Source organism: Caretta caretta, chromosome 4 (genome assembly GCF_965140235.1).
Source record: "Caretta caretta isolate rCarCar2 chromosome 4, rCarCar1.hap1, whole genome shotgun sequence".
In the NCBI taxonomy this organism is placed as follows: Eukaryota; Metazoa; Chordata; order Testudines; family Cheloniidae; genus Caretta; species Caretta caretta.
The window spans coordinates 31,590,772-31,612,755 of NC_134209.1; the positions used below are offsets into that span (position 1 = coordinate 31,590,772).

Sequence of the window (21,984 nt, forward strand, 5' to 3'; positions counted from 1 at the left end):
TTATGTCCAGTGTGGGTAGACGTACCCACGCTAGCTCTGATCAAGCTAGTATGCTAAAATAGGAGGGTGGCTGCACCTACATGAGCAGTGGAACAGGCTAGCCACCCAGGTACATTCCCAAGGCGTCAAGTGGAATTGTACTCAAAATAGCGAGTTTGTATCACCACTCGTGTAGCCAAGGCTTTGCAACTCTTTGTAGCATGCTAGCTCTCTTGCAGCTAGCACGGGTATGTCGACCCGAGCTGGAAATTATATCCCCAGCTGCAGGGCAGACATTGCCTAAAATGGAGAAGGACAGAATGATCCTTTCCCCCTTTTCCAACTTCTGGGATTCCTATTCAGGGTCTGGTCCAATAATGGCAATGGGAATAAAAATAATTATTGTCCATGTTAATTTATTATTATATACAAAGGTTTCTTCCAGGTTTGCGCTGTTGCGAAAGATCCCCTTTGAACAATGCAAAGCAGTGAACCATATAAAGCTTTGGAAAATGCAAAGAATAAAAGTGATTGAAAGAGACTTAGATTTGGTTATTTTGATCACGCTTGCCTCGTTTCTTGTGTCAGATGTACATTTGTAAGCAGAGAAATACCCCCTCAAAATATCGTTTTCTGAACTGGGTGGAGTTTTTGGTTGTCATAGCAACTACTGCTGTTGCTGAACATCAACAGTACACAGTAAAGGAATGAAAAGATCAGATCTAAGCTCACAGACACCAGAAAAAAGGGCGAGAGTAGAAGAGTTCAAAGTCCTTCTTCATACAAAGCAAGTTGTTATAAACAGCCTACAGTTATGGGATAGAGAAAAAAGCAAACATTGGATGCATTTCCTCTGTAAAATGAATTGATGCCTAGATCTCCAGTGTGAGTATAGATATGTTTGTGTGTAGTCAGAGGATACACTCTAGAACTGGACAAATAATCTAATGTTAATAATATGTTACATTATTTCAATAATACTATTTTTTCAACTCATATTGTATGTAACTTTTTTCCTCATAAGGAAGAGGTAGGGCTGTGGCCTATATCAGCCCACAGCATGGGCTGTGCTCACCTAAGGCAGCAACAACTGAGAGAATAAGCAGCTGCCTGAGCTGGGATTTTAAAGAGCCACAAGTTCAGCTGCGGGTTGTCTGCCCTGCAAGGCAAATTCCATTGAATAACACTGAGTTCCTGTAAAAGGGGCATTCCCTTGTTGCAGGTCAAAGGCAGTTATTTCCTAGCAGTGGTTAATTCAGTCTGTGGCCTAAAATATTTGTGTGTTTCCATTGTAATTTCTTTCTCCTCCTTCTGTGTTTGCACTGGCATTCACCTCTCTGGATCCTTTGAGTGAGAGAAGCAAGGATTCCCTGCTCTTCATGCCTAATCTGTGCCCCAGTCCTTCCAGGGAGAGGTGGAAATGGAAGCAAAGTTTTTTCTGGCCTGTCATCCCACCCCAACCCCAAATATGATCACAAGTATGCTCCACAGCACCCTGGCCAAAAACCACCAACAATAGGTATACTGAGATCTATTTGGCCAAACTGAGACTACTGATGGTTTATTTATGTATGCCTTTATAGATGTTTTGGGATAGTAATGGGAAATTAATGAAGCAATGCCAATTTATACCAACTGAAAATCTAGTTCTCTAAAGTCCAGCAAAGCTGATGTTGAAGTCAGAGGAAAGACTTCAACAGGAGACAGACACGGCCCAAAATGTAGAAGAAAGGTTCTCAAAAAAATGTAGAAATATTAACATGGTGGATTCTCTGTATCTTGAAGTCTTTAAATCCTGATTTAAGGACTTCAGTAACTCAGCCAGAGATCAGGGGTCTATTACAGGAGTGGATGGGTGAGGTTCTGTGGCCTGCTATGTGCAGGTCTGACTAGATGGTTCTGATGGTCTCTTCTGACCTTAAAGTCTATCAGTTTATGAGAGCAATAGTTTAGCAGTCATAAAATAATTGAAAGTCATGATGAGTAATTTTCAGCTAATGTTGTAACTCGAGGCTAACTTTACATTTTAAAGAAGCCGTACTAATTAGACTCCTTTTCCAGACGATGTAAATCAATTGCACATATATTTTTGAAAGGGTTGTTAAAGTAGTACATGACCTTATAAGGAAATGAAAAACAACTTAAATAGTATTCCTTTCAAAAAGAAAGGTACAAAAGATTTCCCTTCTTCTGGTATCTAATGAACTTTATCTTTGAAATGCATGCGATAGATAATGACAGCCTAAATATTATTCACCTGAGTTAAAACTGAAGAAGATCAGTCATTTTTGGCTTAACACAGACGGAACTTTTGAATTAAAATCCTGCAAGTTCTCCACAGCTTTATTATAGAAAGGGACAGAGAGCCTTTTCCTGATCTATACACTGGTGAAAATCAGAAATTATGCACTGAGGTCAGTATCTTGGAGGTTCCTTTTTACATCTCAATATCTAAAATAATGCTAAATTAACAGGGCCACTCGCAGAGAGTGAAAGTGACAGAATCATCGTGAGTACTATTCAGCATAAGTAAAGGTAATAGAATTTGACCCTATGTGAATAGTCAGATGGCATAATGGAATCCCCAGTATTCTGAAGCACATTATTAATAGTGTTGTCTTGTACAGTTCTGAATGGCCTGGGTGGTTGCTAGTTTTTCCCTCCACATGGACCTGCCACTAGTTGCCCGCTCTCACTTCCCAGAAATAGCAACGTCTACCTACTGACTCTTTCTTTTTGCTGCACGAGATCAAAGCCCCATGCATTCTGCAGTGCAGTTCCTGGGCTCTCCAGCACTCTAGTGCACCAGACTGAAAATTCTTTGGCAGCCTCATTAAAATTAAAATCTGAAGGTTCTTAAAATAATTGGGAACTCCAATTTGGAAACCTGGGTGTCTGAAACCATCCAAACCCTATCTTTGGATGTTCAGACCAACACTGAGGTGTGTAAGTGACCAATTTGTACACCTCACGTGTATCCAGACATCCAAATATGGGAGGCTCCCACATTTGAAATCAGCATTGTCTACAAAATCTGTAGATTGTATTCCCAGGTCTGTCCAACGGTGACTTGAAACCCAAGCTTTCTGCCCTGCAGTGCAGATGGACTGGAAACACCTGGTGAAAGGTGACATTTGGCTCTTACTCTCTGAAGTAGTGTGCGTGTTTTTCAGAGTCGACAGTAGAGCTGTGATGATGAAAGTCAATTTACCGGTAATTGTTTTAGTCTTACACCTAAATGAAATACACTCAGGCTAGATTTCTGCAATTTGTTGGTATATCCTTTGATTTTATTCTCAATGTCTGAATAACTTTGTATTTTTTCTGTCTTCCCGAGACAACTCTCTGTGGGCTAGAGTGTGTCTTCAGACACAGCCCTGATCATGGGGACATGTGTAAGCTACCCCACCCTGACATCACTGAACAATGGGAGATCCGGAGTGAGACCAACCATTTGTAATGTAGCAGGTCCAGGCATCTTTTTCCATTTTCTTTTTTATTTCAAAATATTTGGGGAGGGGCCCTTTCTGCTCATGAAAAGTTTGACAGCACTCAAGAGCCAGTGTCTTCTTTTTGTCCACCAAAAAGGAACAGCACTGGCAGCTACAAGCTCCCCTACAGTGCCCTGTCAATGTCACCATAATCTGGCAGGTAGGGGGTTAGTCACTCTCTTTAGCCAGTCATGCAAGATGCCAAGCACTTCATCTCCCATGGGGCCTGGCCCTGCTCCCACTGATGCCACTGGTAAAACTCCAGTTGGGAGCAAGACTGAGAGCATTGTCTTGAAATGGAGTTTGAAGGTGCTCAGCGCCTCACAGACGATGTTCAGCCCTTCTAGGGTTGAGCCCTAGCTTTAAAAAAAGCGAGAGTCATGTTCATATCAAAGGTCTATCCATAGGGTATCAGACTGGCCAAATCTGAACATGCTCTGCAGAGCTCAGCGGAGCCAAAGTCAGGTTGGATGAACTTTTTTTTTGTAATGTGTTGGCTATCTTTAAAATGCCTACCTGCATCCTAGGACTATAACAAATGAGGCAGGGAGAACATATTGTCAAGAGACAGTACACGCAGAACAATGCTGCTAATGTATTTCATCTTGCTGGAAATAAGCTCATGTGTGCAATGTTTTAATCAAGTAGAGTCCAGGTATTAAGCCATTACTCAAATCCTGAGGCCTCAAACAGAATTAGTATGCAGTGGAAGGCATGGCAGAAGATATTCTCCTTGTGAAATTTGGAAGGTTTATGACACTGAAGAAAACCTTTATATATTTCTCACTGAAAACTTAAAAGTGACTGAAAGGTAGATGGAGCGTGTGACAGACTGACAATATCCTGTAATATACTGAACAAACCTTACGGAATTAAGCGAAGTGTTATTAAATTAAGGTAAATTTTACTGAATTAGGGTTGACATTTGGGGTACATTGTATTAAAATGCAACTGTGTATGTGTTGCTGTGGCATTGTACATACATTCTTTAATAGGAAGGGGCAATGCTAATGTATTTTCTCCATTATCAACCCTCTGAAGTCCCCCCATCCCCGTCCCCCCCAGAGAGAAATACACACACACACACACACACAATTTCAAACTGGATAAAAACTTGGGATTTAACCTGCCTTAGGGCTTTCTTCCTGCTCCAGCAAATGGACAGGACCTCTGGTCCACAGATGGCCCCCATCTTTAAGGGAGTATTGGAAGGACTTGTCCTACTGGGGCTTCATAAGACTGGGTGCTTGTTCTGAGGTGAAACTCTGATTAACTTGCAACCACAAAGAGGCCGTTAGAGTGGGGTTTTAAAACACTGCATGTGCCAGAGCCCATGAGAGAGTTGGGATGCACTCTGATAAGCTTATTAGCATGTGTGTGGGTTCTTTTATTGTTTTCTCTGTAATGCTTTTACCTTAAAAATAAAATGTGCTTGCTTAGAAAGAGCTGGGTGCTGAGTTATATCTGTAGTAATTACACTATTATCTGTCTCTGAAGAAAAAGTCAGTGTTTTAGGGCAACCTGTCTGTGCTGGGAATTGCACAGTGAAGGCCTGGAACTGTCCAACCTGGAAAATTATCCCAGTCAGAATGGGGGGGGGGGTGTAGGAGGCAGATTCCACCCAAGAGAAGCAACAGCAGGGGATCTGGAAACCTGAGCATGTCTTCCCTTGCTGGACCACTGAAGGGAAATACAGATGCAGTTGCCAGGGATGAAATCCTGCAGCTCCCCTCCTTTGACAGCAATCCCTCCTTAGAATTTGGCCCCATACTTGATAATTACCAATGATAGTCTTGTCTGATTTTCAAAAATGCTGAGCACCTACAGCCCCCATTGACTTCATCTGGAGATTTGGATGCCCAGCAATTGTGAAAGTCAGACCCAATTTATCTTTAAGCCAGGGCTCCCTTCCTCACACCCCATCATCTCTGCTTTGTGCTCTGATGCTGATGTTGTAATATAGGACTCTGACTTCAGAATTATTTCCAAAATAATGGATTTATGTCATAAGCAAACAAGTCCTACCTCACTGCAGGTTCCAACAGGAGGAGGCACTGGCCTGGGAGAAAACACACCCATTACAGAAAGAGACGGTGATGAAGAGAAAGTACAGACTGAAAGGGAATGAGGAAAGAAGGGGAGAGCATTGCCTAAGGAGCGAAAGGTGAGTTTTAAAAGGGGTGGGGGAGGGAGAATGTATTTTTAAAAAATTGGCATGGGGCCCAAATCTCACTCTGTCCCCTTTGATCATCTCCTGGCTCCTTCCCTCCTCCCCGACCCTGTGTAGTGCGTGTTCTTTAAGTGCAATGAGGATCTACCACATTATAAAAGACGAGGGAATCAGATGCTGAAAGATACATAAAGTGATGCAGTGGAGAAAAAGAAAGAGAAGGAGGAGAACCAAAAGCAACACAGATGCAGTAAGTTACCATTTTTATTATTATTTAGTAAGAAGATCAAAAGCCTTCAGGTATGAAACAAGCTGGTCTTCCAGCAAGGAAGATACAGTTCAGTCATATTAATGATGTGCAAGACCTTGAACACCTTTACGACCATATGACATACAATGTAAGTGGATATTACACAAAAAACAATGTTTCAAGGATGCACATGTCAAGACTACAGAATATCTGAGGAATCAGACTACTGGAACTTAGGCTGTGGAAACTGTGAAGCACTGCTGTGCAGTACTAACCTGAATGTTGTTTCATGTATTCAGAGCCAAAGAAACTAACAGTTCTTCACTGATAAGAACATCCTATTCTCTACTTCATATTTCTCAGCCCCTAGTGTCACAATTACACCAGCACTGCCAATCAGGAAGTGGAATGGAATGCCAAATTAGGTTTCTGGCCAGGCACCAAATGATCTCAGATGCTTATTTTCCTCCCAATCTTGAAAAACAAAATTATCTTAATCTGTTTTATATTTAAGTATTCTTAAAGGGAAGAGTGATAGCCCTAAGTAGAAACAGCCCTCATCAAAGACAGGTAAGTGGGATTCTCTGCTCAGCATTTCCAGCCCTGATCTACAACACGCTTTCCATTCCTTAGCTCTCATTAAAATATTTTGGCATGTGCTGCAACAATTGGCAAATTAGAAGAAAAACATCTACTTTAGAGAAAGCTGAGAACATTAAATTCACAGCACCTGTCACCTAAAATGGGTTCTGTCCCAGTTCCAGAGTTAACTGCCCCCCTGCCACCTCCTGGGTCTGCTTAAGGGCATCTCTTAGGTCTCAGGCCTCCAGATGTTACCTCTGTATGGATGAGGACCCACATCCCTGTCCATCCAGATTGGGGATTTAGGTCTGTAAATCCACTGTGACTATCCCCACAGGTCTGACCATAATCTAACACCTGTGGTTCACGCTCTCTCAGGAACAATGACTGTGTTTACCAGTGACCAACCTGCTTTTGCAAAGCACAGTATGTGTATTTTAGGATCAAAAGCATTAGAGAGAGAACAAAGAATAAAACAAGAAAGAGTCTACATGCATGCCATACATACCAGGTGCCTCCCATCTTCCCCATGGAGACCCTGGCAGATTTTCAGTCCTTCAAACACTTCTAGCCATGTTTTGCCCTCTGAGTTAGTTTCCTATTAATTTGCAGATCCAATAAGGTTCCTGAGTCAGTTCAGGCTGACTCTTTATACCAAAAGGTTCTTTATCTCCTGAGCCTCTTGAAGCCAGTATCTGCAGTAATTACCCACTCATCTGATTTGAGCTCCTGGAAAAGCTCAGACATCCTCCCCTACCATGGAGCTCAAATCAATTCCTACCTCCCAAAGGCAGATATAACACGTATATATATGAAAGTTTATGAATATTCCTTGGGCCCATAGTGTCTGGCAAATCTCAGTGTAGTAGTCTTTTGAAGTTTCTACACTTCCAAGGTCTCACATCTGTCACAGGTTACTGAACTGAAATGCCAGTGACAGCCAACTAATAGCACCCTCTAACATTCACTGACTTGTGCTATGCTCCCTGACACAAACATGCCATCGCTTCCTCAGGAGCTTCACCATCACCAAGAGATGCAGGACGGAGCAAAGAAACAAGAGTGCCTGGCAGGAAGAGCAGTATTCATGCATGCTCAGAATAGTTAGCCCTTGTGCAGCCACGCAATGCATCCCAACACCACAGGAAGCAGCTGTTGAGTTTCACCTACAATAAGATCATTAATTTTAACATCTGTCTGGCAAGTACAATTCTTGACTATAATAAAGCATTTGCTGTTTACAAGACTAAGATGTAAGGAGTAATGGAAAATTAAGTGTTAACTTTTCCCCTCCCACTCAGCTGAGATAATCTATGGTAGTATAAATCAGCTGATATAACTTGTTTTTTTACACTGGATTATTCCAGTTTTTTTTATTGGGATATATGTACATCATCTTGTTATAGCTTTCAATCTTTTGGGGTATTTGGATTTTCAGGCTGAAGCTCATGACCCTACCAAAAAAAATCTAACCCGGATACTGTAAGTCATTGACATGTTAATTGGAAAGCTGCTTTCATATGCCTGTTAGAGCTCATTTAATCTCTCCAGAAACAAAGGCCACCACGAGCTATACCATGACACTAGAACAACATGCCACTGCACCTACCCATCACAGGACAAGTCATCTGATAGGTTCCTTGATGTATTCAACACAATTGCCACATATCAACAGTGAGAAGCATCTGGGGAAGCTCTGACATGCATTAAGGTGGGCCATATTCTCACAGGGTGCTCTCTCGGAATCTCTGATGGGATTTTTTCATCCATGAAGCTACACTGATACAGCTATACGCTGAAGGCATGCATTGTTATATGTGCTATGCTGGTGCGACTTATTCCAGTCTGAAAACGGGAGTTTGAACCAGTGTAACAAAAATCCCTAATGTAGACAAGCTCTTAGGGCCAAATTTTCAAAGGTATTTAGGCACCTGGAGTCACAGATAGGCGCTTCGTGGAATTTTCCCAAGTACCCTTCAAATTAATGGGAGACAGGAACCTAACTTGCCACGGCACTTTTCAGAAGTCTCACTAGCCTCCAATTTGCATACTTAAGGCTTGTCTATACTTGAAATGCTAGAGCGGCACAAATGCTAGAGCGGCTGCATCAGTGTAGACACTACCTATGCCTGTTGGAGGGGTTCTCGCACCGGTGTAGGTAAGTCACCTCCCTGAGAGGCGGTAGCTTCTGTTGACCTAACGTTATCTACACTGGGAGTTAGGTCAACCTAAGTACGCCACCTGGGGGGTAGATTTTGCACACCCTGGAGCGACATAGTTAAACTGACTTAATTTTCCAGTGTTGACCAGGCTGAAGGTACCTATATATTTTTTAAAAGCTGGCCGTTAGCATTGGCATGGTTGACAAGAGTAGTTAGTCTGTGGTGCTAGATAGCAGCAAAGAGTGGTACGCTGCCCATATGATGAATACCTTATATCATGTCCTACAATATATGAAAAGCGACAAAAAGGCAATCAGGATCCCAGGACACAACAGCATACAAAACGTTTGTACAGGTTTATGCCACACTATCACGCCGTAATGAGGGACAAAACACATTTGCCAGTTGTTTCCAGTTTCAAGATACTTATTTCTAACCATTATTCAACAGTGATCAGTGGTAAAACTTACCTTTATCCTATTTATTCTCAAAGGCTTAATTGCGGTGTTTTTTTTTTTCTTTCTTGTTGCACAACTTTATTAGTTGATTGTCTGTATAGAAATCATTTTGGGAACTAGTGAATCGCAGCTCTCTCTGGGGTAAAATACAGCAACTCTTAAAGTCACACAGCTATAGCACAACAGTTCTAGCAGCAGTTCAGCTCACCCCTATCTTCAGTATGATGGATATGAAGATAATTCACGAGTCACTAATTATCACTTTTCATAACACATTAACCAGATATTATTGAGTCTATCCTCATTTCTATCTATAGGTATATAGGAGATTTAGGGCTGATTTTCAAAAATGACCTCCTAGTTGTGGGTTCTTCAGGGAAAGATATCTAATCCCAAAACAATTCAGTCACGGTAGCCAGCTGGTCTAAACAATCTATTTAAAGATTTTGACAGAAGAAATACAGCTGGGGCGGACTATTAGAATTACATTCTGGTTTGTGATTACCAAATATGATGCTTTCACTGCATCAGTCTATAATATACCACCATATTCTTCTGCCTCTACCAGTCTCCCCTCCAAAAGATATTTAGGGCCAAATTCTTCATTACTTTGAGTAGCACCTTACTCCATGGGTAATCCCTTTGAACTCAGTGAGACCGCTTATGGAGTAATGTACTATTAAATGCAAATAGTGGGAGATTCTGGCACCTAATATTATGAACATAATAAACAGTTAACCATATCTGATGCTACTGGATAAAGCTGATTGCTAGTTGCATATAATTGGGTAGGCATGTTTTTACTAAACACTGTGTTCCCAAGCATTCTGGTTTCTAGACTCATTTAGCTTTGGTTCTTGCTAACATAAGTTCCAAATTTCAACTGTTAGTTATGTGGAAGTATAACATTGTATAAGTATAGCGTTGTATAAGGGGACATGCTGGATACATTGTATATGAGAGGGCATGCCAAAACATGTTACAAAGTATCTGAGGGAGCACACGTAGGGACAGTTAGAGCCAGCACGTCTAAGAAGCAGGCATCAGAATGGAAGGTGTGAAGGGCAATTAGTTAAGTTAACTGGAAGCTGTTAAAGGAGATTGTTAAGGGTGGCAGGTAATTGAAGATAGGTGACTGGTCTCAGGGATCTCGAAGGGTGGTGACTAAAATCTTTTTTCTTCTTTTGTCTGTAACTTCTCTGTAACTTGTTCTCCAAAAACTGTATAAATTAAGAGAGACAAGCCCCACTCGGGGGGCTCACTTCTAAATGTATTAGCAGAGCAGCTTTGCTAATAAAACAGAGTGGTCTGATAAATTGTGAGTCTGAGTCAAACTTTGACAGTTATTGATCCCGAAAGTGAGAGAAAAGACCATCTGAAAAGCTCCCATGCAGTGTCTGACCGTGACAGAAAGAACTCCCATGCAGATATAAAATGTCTTTCTGGGGCTGATTGTCTCAGTTTCTTAAGTCTGTCTTCAAAAGCTGTGGCACACAAAGAATGACATTCTGGCAGGGTTCCCCTCTTGCTTTTAACAAAAGGAAGCACAACATCCAGTGATCGCACACAAACAACAAATAGAGCTCATAGGAGGTTTTATGCTGCATTTCAAAGTGTCCAAAGATCAAAACATCACCAATTTCTCCCTTCCCCCCCAAAACACTCCCTAAGCTATGTAATTAAATCAATCTCAACCATCCTGCTTTGAATTATATTTGACGGCTTCACAGCAAGAAGGAAGAGATAGCAGATGAGAAACTGTAATTCAGCAACTGCTGATGTGTTATATAGAGAAACGCTAAAATCATGGCTGAATTTCGAATCAGTGTCAAAAATGACTCATCTAGGCAGGAAACAGTTCACAACAGAACACAAGTTGTAAATTATGGAAAACTTAGTTCTGTTGAAAGGGAGACTGTAAAAATGCTGTTGTGATGCTCTGTGTTTATTGTCTCTCAATGGCTGTCGGATCAAATATGCTCAGTTTACAGGTAAAACAATGGGTTTTGATAACTGCCAGCCCTGAAAACTCAACCTGGGCTCTGAGATCTTTTCTTCCCACAGATCACTATTAATAAAAGACGCTACAGGCCAAACTATGCCTTAAATTACTACTATGCAGCTACATCATCTTCAGACAATGCAATCACACCTTCGCAAAGCCCATTAGTCTTCAATGGATTTGCACATATGAAACTGAAAGTATCACCTGAAGTTTCAATGTAATCAAGGGTCCAATTTGGCTTGCAGTTAATAGTTCTGATTCATGAGAAGGGAAGAATCCAGCTCAGATTCAGTTTGCAGCACTGACAGTTGATTGACAGACAATCAATCATTTTATTTGTAAACTGGTCAAATCTCATATGGAATCCGTGAGACAATGAACATAGAACCCCGCAATGCTATTGTTCAGAGTGTATCCTGATCAGTGCAACCAGAGTTAGAGGGCTCATGTGCCCTCTAAATGAACTATTGTTGACAGGACACCAGTGGAAACAGGGAACAACAGGGAGTTAGGCTGGAAGCAATGCAGCTCCTGTCAGAGATGTCTGCAGGGTTTAATACAGTTCTGCTTGTTCGACTTAGCTTAAATTCACCATCACTTTTTGTGAATTAACATCAGAGCCAGGAGTTCTCTGAAGTGCACCAGCTGGCATTGTGAGCTATGGAGCATAGTGTGAAATCCCCTGGATTTTGCAGACATAAGCCTATCCCAGCAATGGACCGGACCCCTGGAAGGAGGAGTCTGAGCTGTACACCGACCTGGCCATGCAGGAGGATGACAACAGTCACATTACCTTCTTTGGGAACAAGGCACAGAGGTCTGCAGCACTCTGAAGCTCACCACTGCCTCAAACCTCACCTCAGTCCTAGGAGTCCTGCAGACTAGTGCTCCCCAAAGTAGAATGAAAGTGGAGTAGCACAGGTTTTTCGATAGTGCCCATTTACTGAGATGCATTTACCATGGGAGGCAGCATGAGCAGGCTGGAACGCAAGGAATGTGGCAAGTTGAACCACTTTAGCAGTTTGTGCAAGAGCAGAGGATGATCTCAGAAAGATTCAGTCGACTTGTATAAGAGGGGGATGGCACAAATGACTCTCTCCTTGAGTCCAAGAGCATATCAGGTTCAGGAAAGCAGTAATGGGCAATACCAACTTGGATGCATAGCTGTGCACAATTCTGGTCACTCGTGCAAGAAAGATTAATTTCAACTGAAACAGGTGCTGAGAAGAGCCGCTCGGATGATCAGAGAAATGAAGATCCTGTCTTAGGAGGAGAAACTGGAAGAGCCTGGCTAGTTTAGTCTCACAAAAAGAAGGCGGAGAGGGGATATGATTGCACTCTGTAAATACATTAGCGGGGTAAATATCAGGAAGACTGAAGAGCTATTTAAGCTAAAGAACAATGTTGGCACAACAACAAATGGTTATAAACTGGCCATGAACAAATTCAGTCTAGAAATTAGATGGTTTCTAACCATAAGAGGAGTGAGGTTCTGGAACAGCCTCTCAACAGGAGTTGTGGGGGGAAAGCAACTTAATTAGTTGAGAGAGAGCTGGTCAAGTTTGAGTGTGATTGTATGACAGAGTTGCTGTATGACAGCGACTGTAGGACAGGGTGATAGTAGGGGGCTCAAGGGACCTAGGTCTCATTTATGGTTTGTCTTATGTTCCTAAAAGCTCATGCTTCAGAGTTCAGCTGGCCATTGGCTGGGGTCAGGAAGCGATTCCTCCCTGCTCCCCACCATGTATTAATGTATTCTGGACCAGTTTGGTTTTTTTATCTCTTTCCTGTGAAGCATCAGGAGTGGTTATGGCTGGAGACGGGACACCGGATGGGGAGAGCCCAGGCTCTGAGGTGGCACTGTGTGTTGTCTCTCCCAGGTGCTTGGCTGGCTGGCTCTTGTTCACATGCTCAGGGTCTAAATGGTTGCTATATGTGGGATTAGGAAGGAACTTTTCCCACAGATGCTGACTTTCCAATGTGCCAGGGGGAGGGTGCTAGACCCCTGGCTCTGCCCCAGGCCCCGTCCTGACTCCACCTCTTCCCCCAAGCATACCCTGTCCTCGCTCCTCCCCCCAAGAGCCTCCTGCACACTGCGAAACAGCTGATTGTGGCTGGGCGGCACGGGGAAGGATGGGGAAGCACTGATCGGCGGGGCCTGCTGGATGGCAGGACATATTGGGGGGAGAGGGAGGTTCTGATAGGGGGGTTGCTGATGGGTGCTCAGCGTCCACCATTTTTTCCCCATGGGTGCTCCAGCCCCCAAGCACCCACAGAGTCAGCATCTATGATTTTCCCCCCAGGTCAGATTGGCAGTGACCTTGGATTTGTTTCTGTGTGCCTTCCTCCACAACAAGTGTGTGGGGGTCACTTGCGGAATTATCTGGTATATCTCACTTAATCATTTCCCTGCCACTGTGGGGCTCCAGCCACTAGTGCACCTCAGTCCCTCCTATTCACTGCCTGTGGCACATAATAATTTAGTCTCCTGTGGGCTGTCTGACTTGAATCTAATTTTGGTTGTCAGATTTAGTGTGTAGGTGCTGGGTGGTGACGGTGGCCTGTGATGTACAGGAGGTCAGACCAGATGATCTGGTGAACCCTTCTGGCCTCAAACTCTATGACAGTTATTGATGGGACACCAATGGAAATGGGATGCTGGAGAGTTAGGCTAGAAGCAACTCGGCCAAATGGACAGAGCAGTGCACAGGGTTTAATAAAATTCTGCTTGTTCAACTTAAGCTGCATGCAGCATCACTCTTTGTGAATGAAACAGAGAAGAACTGCAATTAAAAACAATGCACTTAAAAAGTGTCTTTCTTGGAAAATGTCAAATTCTTTCAAAATTATGTTTGTAAAAAAAGGAGAGGAACAAAATAAAGAGATGCAAATCGAAAAGATACTTCAGAGTGTCATTTGGTTTTGTATCAAATTGGGGTTTCCTTGGGGATGGCGTTTGGGCCAGAGAGGTCTCCTTCACACTGTACTTTAGCTTACTGGTAGTACTTCATTTGGAATCCAGCATGATCCCCTGTGACTGGTGGCCAACACTTACTCTTCTCATATTAAGAGGCAGATTATGTTCTGCTTGCCTGGCCAAGCAAAATGTCTTAGGGCCTTGTGGGTGTTTTAGGTCCCTTTATTACCTCATGCTGGCTAGCCCAGTCATGAGTAGCTGCACAGTGTGGGGAGCAGCCGCTGCAGGGAGCACAGGCCCAACGGGGTGGCATATCTGTACTACTATGTAAACAATGTGTGCTGCACCGAATAGAGACTCGGTGGCGTTGACTCCCTTCCCAGACCCTGGGAAGAAGACTGTGGCTCTCATGCATGATCAGGGCAGACTGTTAACTCAGGATCAAGTGCTAGTTAGAGAAAATATTATAGTTTGAAAATAACCTAAATGTTGAATATTTAAATAAACATATTTGCAACAAGTAGTTCCCAACCTTCCTCGACACCTAAAATGGCTTGTCCCTTCAACACCCATGTTAGAATCATAGAATCATAGAATATAAGGGTTGGAAGGGACCCCAGAAGGTCATCTAGTCCAACCCCCTGCTCGAAGCAGGACCAATTCCCAGTTAAATCATCCCAGCCAGGGCTTTGTCAAGCCTGACCTTAAAAACCTCTAAGGAAGGAGATTCTACCACCTCCCTAGGTAACGCATTCCAGTGTTTCACCACCCTCTTAGTGAAAAAGTTTTTCCTAATATCCAATCTAAACCTCCCCCACTGCAGCTTGAGACCATTACTCCTCGTTCTGTCATCTGCTACCATTGAGAACAGTCTAGAGCCATCCTCTTTGGAACCCCCTTTCAGGTAGTTGAAAGCAGCTATCAAATCCCCCCTCATTCTTCTCTTCTGCAGGCTAAACAATCCCAGCTCCCTCAGCCTCTCCTCATAACTCATGTGTTCCAGACCCCTAATCATTTTTGTTGCCCTTCGCTGGACTCTCTCCAATTTATCCACATCCTTCTTGAAGTGTGGGGCCCAAAACTGGACACAGTACTCCAGATGAGGCCTCACCAATGTCGAATAGAGGGGAACGATCACATCCCTCGATCTGCTCGCTATGCCCCTACCTATACATCCCAAAATGCCATTGGCCTTCTTGGCAACAAGGGCACACTGCTGACTCATATCCAGCTTCTCGTCCACTGTCACCCCTAGGTCCTTTTCCGCAGAACTGCTGCCTAGCCATTCGGTCCCTAGTCTGTAGCTGTGCATTGGGTTCTTCCGTCCTAAGTGCAGGACCCTGCACTTATCCTTATTGAACCTCATCAGATTTCTTTTGGCCCAATCCTCCAATTTGTCTAGGTCCTTCTGTATCCTATCCCTCCCCTCCAGCATATCTACCACTCCTCCCAGTTTAGTATCATCCGCAAATTTGCTGAGAGTGCAATCCACACCATCCTCCAGATCATTTATGAAGATATTGAACAAAACCGGCCCCAGGACTGACCCTTGGGGCACTCCACTTGATACCGGCTGCCAACTAGACATGGAGCCATTGATCACTACCCGTTGAGCCCGACAATCTAGCCAGCTTTCTACCCACCTTGTAGTGCATTCATCCAGCCCATACTTCCTTAACTTGCTGACAAGAATACTGTGGGAGACCGTGTCAAAAGCTTTGCTAAAATCAAGAAACAATACATCCACTGCTTTCCCTTCATCTACAGAACCAGTAATCTCATCATAGAAGGCGATTAGATTAGTCAGGCATGACCTTCCCTTGGTGAATCCATGCTGACTGTTCCTGATCACTTTCCTCTCATGCAAGTGCTTCAGGATTGATTCTTTGTGGACCTGCTCCATGATTTTTCCAGGGACTGAAGTGAGGCTGACTGGCCTGTAGTTCCCAGGATCCTCCTTCTTCCCTTTTTTAAAGATTGGCACTACATTAGCCTTTTTCCATGTTACTCCATTCAAATGATGTTTACTCATGCACCCTAGCTCTCCAGGGATATAACCATTCCCAACTATTTTTTCCGAATCAGTAGATACCAAATAAGACACTTTCCTATGAGTTGGCAGTACAAATCAGGATAGGTAGGGACATGCCAGTCTTGTGTAAACTCACAACTCCTTGTGCTGACATAATTGTTTACACACAGCTCCAGGTCTGTCCAAGACAAGCCCCTTCAGACAAACCCAAGTCTCATTTGAATCTGAGTCCCTAAAACAGCCACTCAAAGCCTTTCTGTGCTGGATACAACTTCCTAAAAATAGTGCGTATAAAATGCTGATGTCCATTTCTAAACCATTAGGAGTGGGGTTTTCAAAAGTAATCAAATTCTACTCCCACTGAAGTAAAAATCCCATGTGAAATTCCTCACCATGGCATTAATGGCTGTTCCCTGATAGGACCAGAGACATCAGGATGAAACACACGTATTGGGGGAGCTGCTAGCCTTCCAGTATCTACCCACAGCCCTCCCTCCACCATTCCATGGAATGGATATGGAAATGGGGACCAGGGGAGATGCCAGGACTAAGGACAGAGAAAAAGGATAGGAGCCCTGTAATCAAAGCTTTCTACAGCAGCATCACACATTTGTATTTTCCAAAAATTCCCTTTCCCTGCCCCAATTGTGAATGGAGATTTTGGCAGCACTTCATCCCACTGACCAGACTACAAAAAATATGGGTGGCAGAGGTGATAAGCCATTCTCTGCCAAGCCAGGTCTCGACAGCAATCCTGAGCACAGCTGGACAGACCATGCAAGTTTAATATAATTCATCAACATTATAAAAAACAAAAACTAAAGCCCCTCCCCCAAAAAACTGTTAAGAGAAAAGCTAGCCAAGGAATTCAGCATTAACACAGCACAAACAACTTTACCTGCAGTTATCCTTGCTCACTCTCCACATGTAGATCCCCTACTGCCCTCGTTCACATTCTAGATGCTAACCTGCAAATCGCCAAACACTGGACACAAACCTGACCCTCCTTGAAAAGCCCACTGAAGTCTTTGGTTCCTCCAGTTACCTTGCCTGTGCACGGATCACTCATCAGTCTTGGGAACCATAGTTAACCTAGGTTCAAAGAACACAGCAAATGGTAATCTGCAAACCTATTTATGTTTTCTAATCTGAGGTATCATCAAGGAGTTTACCATTCAAGATGGATGCCTAACCAACAAAAACAGATCTATTTTCATTTTCACTCTCTTTCCATTTTATTCCCATTACTGCTCTAGAAACATTTTTTGCCTCATATTTCTGAGTCTATGTGGCAGCAGAAATTTATAAGTTCCACCTGACCTTAATATAAAGCATGCATCTGAAATGAAGCCCTGAGAAAAATCTGCCAAGGGAACTCCAGAAATTTAAAAACCTGGTCTCATAGATGTATGCTGTGTAGGAGGGGGAAAGAAACATTGCTAAAAATGTCTCCTTTCTTGCCAATGCTCAGCCCATACCAGTCTAAAAAATAGACTGGTGAGTAAATGCTACGTAAATCAATAGGAAGAGCAATACCTCACTGTACCAGTTTAGATACAGAGTCATTACTTGATCTGTTTCAATACATTTCCTCTCATTCCCCCTGCCATCAAAAAAGCCCCTTTATGTGCTTGTAATAAACCAGTTAATATACTAACTTCAGAAGGCACCTTGAACGATCAATTGTTACATTTATATTCAAAAATGAACCCATGTGACTTATTTGCAATATAGTGAAGTTGCATAAATGCTGTGTAATCACCATTTGAAGACATCAGCTTTGATGTGACTGGCTAGCAAGATGAAACAAATGGCCAGGACTAGAAACTAAACTCCTTTTAGCAGTCTTCCCCCAGTTTCCATTGGTCTGATGTCCCTGTCACAGACACCAGCATAACAATTGGCAGTTGGTTGTCAGATTTAACAGAAAGACCAAAAAGCATTATGTGCACAGAATATAAACTACCTTCTCACACTGTAAATTGGTCTTCCCAATCAGGTTTGAGAGGCTTATTGATGGGGTGATGTGGGGTTACTAGACAGACACTGGCCATGCTGTAGCTAAATATAGAGCACTCTGATCTCCAGAGTTGTCAATCCAGCCCCTTTCACATGCACTAAACTCACTTAAGATACACTTTTTAACATGTGGGAAAAAAATCCTCTTTCCTCAGTATAAGGAGCAGAGTGGAAGCCACTCATATTTACATCCCCTCTCTAGTGACTTCCCCCTTGACCTGTTAGAGTAACTCTCTCAAGGGATGGAAATTAATTCAGTCTCCATGCTTGTTAATCTCTGACCCTTCTTTACAATACACTTGTATACATTGTATGCCCATCTGAGCTCTTCTAATTATGTCTCGAGGATCTTGTAAAATGAAATACTGTCAACAGGGAAATCAGAAGTGACCAAACCCCACTAAACCTGACACTACTAGGAGGGTAATGCTGTTTTAAAAAGAGAGAGATTTATTCTGCATCAATTCTAGAAATCACAATTTCAATCAGACTTGGGTTAAACAAGTATATAACAAAAGAATGTAATGCTTAAATGATTTACACATGCATTAAATCCTGTAATGAATTACAGGATTAAATCCTACTGTATAATCAGTATCATTTTAAATTATCTTAATGTATGTTGAATTAGGACACTAAATTGGTATTTATGCATAAACCTTACGTACACACACTCTCTAGTATCTACACGGTATAGATGAACTACAGCGACAGCAAATTAATTTGCTATCTGTAAAACCATGCTATGTTATTTCTGTACCTAAGAAGTTTGGAATGCAGTCAGTGAATGTGCTACAATTTAAGGGAAATGCTTAAGTGCCTAGCTGAACTGCAGCCTGAATTGTTAACAATTTATAGTGTTTCAGCAGTTTCATGATAAATACTTCATTATAGGAGTGATCAGAATGCTAGCAGCATCCACTCTTGCTACACCCACTTATACTTTACATGGGTTCCAGTCCTCTGCTCCAAGGTACACATGAAATTAAGAAAACCTCTCATTTTTTAGACTTCTCCCTAATGGCCATGTCTTAACCTAGCTCTATCATTTTTTCCCTGGGTGTATTTTCCACTTTAAGTTGTAAAAGCACAGATTCCTTTAGCAACGGCAAATTACCACTTGGATTGTTGATGATTCTCCCTTTGACTATTTCCCCCTTCCCTCCAAGGGCGGACAATCCTTGCACTGCTAAAATACTCATCTAATCTACTCATAAGGAAGGATTTATTTTTTCACAAATTATACTTACTTTGCCATGGGGAATGATTTCTACCTCATTTTATAACTATATAATCACACTGGACAAGATTGTCACCCATCTCATACACCTGGGGAATTAGTGGGCATATAGTGTCCCCTTACTCACCGGCATGGGCTACCTCTATTACAGATCACAGCTCAGAGAAGAAAGCATCTTCTGCAGGTCCTGTTGTCCCCATCATAGACAGGTGTGGAGGGAGTGAGCAAGGAATGGGTGGAACCTTGGTCTCTGCCCTGCCCTACCCTACCCTATCAGCACAGTGGCCAACACAGCTGTGCTGCTGTAGAGGAGCCCTTGAGCTAATGAAGATTACTTCCCTCCTGAAGCAAAGGAAGGGGAGGATTAGACACCAAATTCACACTGAGTCAATCCCTGATCTGCTTCTGGTGGCAGCCCAACTTTGGGCTGCTTCTTAGGGCTGGGGTTAATCCACCATTTTAGCACACTGCTATTAAAATATCTAATGCTGTAGAAGGGGTTCTGCATTAACTGTGTCTGCTATATCAGCTCATTTTGGGCTTAATCCTGACTATTTCAGCCCTGATCCAGCCAAGCACTTGAGCAGTTCTCTTTAAGTTAAGCACATCCTTACGCATTTGGATCAGAGTCGGAGTGCTCCGTCACTTTCACGATCAAGGCCTAAAGAAAACAGCATTGCTGGCTGGGTTTCATTTGGAGTTTCTTACAGATATCCATTTTCAGTGAACTAATGACCCATTTTGAAAATTGCATCCAACTGCTCAAAAGGTAACATTTTAGATTAGAGAGCCAAAAACATAAAAAGGTTTCAGATGTCTGTTCTCAGATGGTAAAATTTGATGTGTTTGTGATGTAGTCCACTTAGTTTTCCTCAATAATGAATTGTGACTCCCTGGACATATTCTGGGAGCTTTTGACATTCACATTTTGTAAGAAATATTGGAGGGAGGGAAACCCCAACCTACCAGGTACCCTGTCACAAACCAGTTTACTCTCTTTTGTTTAGGTGTCAATTAAAGGCCCAGATAGAATACAGCTGCAAGCACTGCAGGCAGTTTGCACAGATAGTTCAGTGGTAGCCTTTTATACAGATGACAGGGCACCAGAATTGCTTTGCTCTTCACCTGGATGCCGCTGGCTTTTTATAACACTTTGTTGTAATCATGAGAAACGTGTGCTTTTTATTTATGAATACAAAGATTTATTTCGAGCTCTCATGAGATCTCCGATTGAAACAGGCGTGTTTTATAACATTAACTATGTTTGAAGAGTCGTTATACAAATCCCTAAATAAACTTCATTGTCAAATCTATCCTAATGAATCAACTGTTAAAATTCTTATTTTTCCCCTGTTTAAATTTGTAGTGAATTTAATTCTCAGGAATGATGTTTGACTGATATATCTGAAAGCATGAATAATTCTATTCATCCACACAACAACTACTTCCTCTTGGTTCAGTCATGAACTAGAGAAGCCATCTGTATGAGTGAAAAAATAATGTATTCTCAATACTCTCTCTTTGTCCACTCAATCCAAGGTCTCTGCCTAGACGGTCTCTAACGTTATATTGCCATCATCACAGGGGAGCTGGAACAATTTGTATTGTGGGGGTGCTGAGAGCCATTGAACCAAACTGTAAACCCTCGATATGATGGAAATCACTTCAAGCCGGGGGGTGCCACAGCACCCCCTGCACTCCTAGTTCCAACACCTACCACCATGGTATCTAGGACCCCGATTCTCCATTGCATATCTATTCAGCAGACCACATCCCATTGAAGTGCTTTGCTGAATGGGGATGGATGGAATCAAGCATGTTTCACCGCTTCTCTGAAATGGTACCTCAGTGCCCAGCAAAATTTTCATCACTTTCAACAAAAAGTACCAGCTATGACACTCATTTTTATTATGTGGAGACCTATCTACTAGGATCTGGACAATAAGCAGCAACTAACTTCACATATCTTCAGAGGGTAACAACTTTCAGTCATTACCAACCTGCGTCCCATGTAAACTGCTGTCCTAGTAAGTGGCGTGTGAATCAGGGTTAAATGTCAGATCTTAAGGGCACTTACTTTAATACACATTTTTGGTCATATGAGGTCAGCAAGATGGGCAAAGAGGCTCTGACACAATACGTAAGAGGCAGGAGAAACTAAGGACGGTGCTATTGTAACTGATGAGGTTTGCAGGCTTGTAAACCTACCCCCAGCACTCAGGACAGACAATAATACAAGTAAGTTTGCACAACCCCTGTAGGTTATAAACAATTATTTCCCATGGGAGGCAGTTGTTCAAGAATCCATTTGTGCAACAGTGGGAAGGGATAGGAATAGCTGGCATGAATATGAATCATCCCTGAATGAACTTGAACACATTCACCCTCTTAGCAAGCAGCATCCCCCTGCATATTTAATATAGGTTTTGCGACTGTATTTAGATCAAGAAAAATACATGCCCACACACGGTCACAGACAGATACACAGGAAAGAGTGGGACACTGAAAAAGAACTGGTGCCACATTAACTGAAAAGATTTATATAACACACCCTAAGTATGACTAGAATTAGAGGAGACAAATGTATCAGCCTCTAATGTGCTGGGGGAAAATTAAGTTAACTGGAAAGGGTATTAAAGATTAAATGTACAGGAGTGAGGAGAGGAAGCCAGAGGAAAG

General features: G+C 42.5%; 1 protein-coding gene and 1 long non-coding RNA gene across 4 annotated transcripts in view; one reads left to right on the plus strand and one right to left on the minus strand.

The window, feature by feature from the left end:
* SNCA (synuclein alpha) overlaps positions 1-21,984 on the minus strand; it is a 102,340-nt gene that overhangs the window by 45,256 nt on the left and 35,100 nt on the right. The gene's annotated exons all lie outside the window — the stretch shown is intronic.
* LOC125635595 (uncharacterized) overlaps positions 696-21,984 on the plus strand; it is a 39,537-nt gene continuing 18,248 nt past the window's right edge. For 2 of the 3 annotated variants that reach the window (XR_012668034.1, XR_007356312.2), the window contains exons 1-3: positions 696-864; positions 5,506-5,634; positions 5,758-5,890. This is a non-coding gene — a long non-coding RNA (uncharacterized LOC125635595). Of the gene's footprint in view, positions 865-5,505; positions 5,635-5,757; positions 5,891-7,487; positions 7,659-21,984 lie in introns of those variants that run through there. The other variant, XR_012668035.1, reaches the window with a different exon arrangement.